The following is a 2,592-nucleotide window of genomic DNA, read 5'->3' on the forward strand; positions in this document are numbered from 1 at the left end:
AGGAAAATTTAGGTTTAGGGTTGTGAGTAATTATGAGTGAGAGTGACTGTAGTGAGTGAAAGTGAGTGTTTTAACTCTAGACAAACACCTAGAGTCAACCCTAAGGGCAAGTAGTCCTATGGGAACTCACCTTAAGCTCCCCATATTGACCCTACCTACTAAGTGCTAGAGGTTATGACCAATATGTAGAGCTTCAAGTTGAGCAAGGAGGAGTGTAGAGTTTCTAATGGTGAGGGTTCCTTTTCTAGTTTTCTAGGAATAGTCAACAGGAAAGTCCTATGGCCAGATCTTAGGCTACTAAAGAAGAAAACTAAACCTCAACCAAAAGTGAGGTAAAAAACGACCTACTCTAAACTTATTATCTATAATCTTCTCGCTTCTCAGCTTCAACCGGGTGGAATGTTGAAGAATTTCCAATCATTATTTATTTCCTTCTCGCTTCTCAGCTTCAACCGGGTGGAATGTTGTGTTGAATAATTCCCAATCATTATTTATTTTGAGACTACAATTTAAATTCCTTCTAATTAATGATATATTAAAGCATAAAAGGGATCAAATTTCCTTCTATCTGTCATTTGTGTTGGTTGTAAGAGTAATATTTCTCATAATTTGTTCTTTTCCTGCATTTTCTCTCTCATACTATGGTCTAATCTAAACTTTGGAGAGCTAAACATGGTGAAACTTTGGATCCCATCTACAAAGCTTGGTCCCTTATATTTGATGATGTTTTCTCAAGTTGGAGAGGAATAGTAGGAAGCATAATCAAATTCAACACCCCGTTAACAAAATTGTGTTTTATGTTAATTCATTCATTCATAAAGCTTTGGTTTTCAATATAGTTAAATTTAACTACACTTAGAGACTGGATCATATAAAGGAGGCTCTCAATATTTAGAATCTTCATGCTCATAAGAATTTGGTTCAATTAGTCAAATGGATCAAACCTACAACTCCACACTTCGAAGTAAACATTGATGGAAGCTTTAAAGCATCTAGTGCTAGTCTTGGTAGCATTTAAAGATGTCACTTAAGGAACCGCATGTTGTTCTTTTTTTGTTTGTTTATGTGTTTGTTTTCTTACCTTCTCTGGGCTTCGACTAGACTTCTACATACTCTCAGTATTTTGGTTTCATTTGCCTTTTTTTGCAGCGAATACTAAACATGATTTCTATCATTATTGGAATTGCATCTTATATGCATTCAATTACTTCATTTCTTCACTATATTTTATAGGAAAGATACGACACTTATGACTCTATCATACCTTTTGGTTTAGCTGTTATTTTTGTGTTGGAAGTTCTGAGCAACAGAATTTGATTAGTTCCAGGCCTTCTATATTATTTATTTCACTTCTATTGTTGGTGGGAGTGATGACAATATCTGACCTAGGCATGCCTCAACTAACTGATGCCCCTGTAAGGAGAATAGATGTTTAAATTTGACTTATGCCAAGACAGGTAGAGGTAGACCTAAAAAGAGTTGGGCGAATTGTATAAACATTGAACTTATTTTATTAGAATTAAATGAAAATATGATACCATGGAGAAAAAAGGATTCATGTAGTCGACCCCGCTTACTGGAATAAAGGTTTGTTGTAGTGGCTGATTCAAAATCATAAAACAATTAGTGGGATTGAACCCTATGATCTCTTGCCTTGATTAAAATAAATCAATAATTATTTTCTATTTGTTTTTTATTATATATTTAAAATTTATATTAAATTGAGACGAATTGAATCATATTGAGAGTGAGCTATGCAGACTCAAAGCCACATCAAATTCAAAATCAACCTAGCTTAACATTAAATTTTGAGTCAATTTCAATTTCAATTCGTCAGAAAATAAAAAAATTTCATTTTTCAAATGTTTTTATTACCCTTGATTAGAAGAAAAAAAAAATTATTTAATTAATTTAAATACATTTTAAAATTATTAAATTTATTTTGAAATGAAAGCAAAAACAAATTTAATTAATTATTTGCATAATATATAAATTTCAAAATAAATTTAATAATTTTTAAAAAAATCATTTTAATTCAATTTTAGCTAATTATAATATTTTAAGTCAAATTTCTTACTACAAAAAAAATTAACCCTCCGAGATTTATTGGGGATTCAATCCTTCCGATACGATGCCAACCTCTTTTTTATTGAGCTTTCCATGTGCAAGCATTCATTATTATTTTAAGTTATTTTTTAAGTCTTTTTTGCTATGGCTAAAATGATGGTCACAGCCAAGTTCACATTTCAAATATAAGTTCAAATACACTTGAGACTCCATAGAAATAAATCAAAATACGTGTGCTAAAACTTAATAAAACATAGGAAAAATTATGAGAGGAAAGGATAAAAAACAAAACAAAGCATGAATTATCTCTAGAAGGTGGAGCTCAGGCATATCTCAGACAATAAAGGGAGGTGAGGCACCATCCAAGTAATCAGGATAGGGCAGATAGAGAAAACATAGGTTGAACGGTCCCAAGATCATCAAACACAAAAGTGATGGAAGGAGATTAGTGTCATCATCAAAAAGCGTCTTATGATGACAACTAGATGTAAAACTATGCCCAATAATATAAATAGCTTTACTTGA

This window comes from Phalaenopsis equestris, unplaced genomic scaffold (genome assembly GCF_001263595.1).
Source record: "Phalaenopsis equestris unplaced genomic scaffold, ASM126359v1 Scaffold000218, whole genome shotgun sequence".
In the NCBI taxonomy this organism is placed as follows: Eukaryota; Viridiplantae; Streptophyta; class Magnoliopsida; order Asparagales; family Orchidaceae; genus Phalaenopsis; species Phalaenopsis equestris.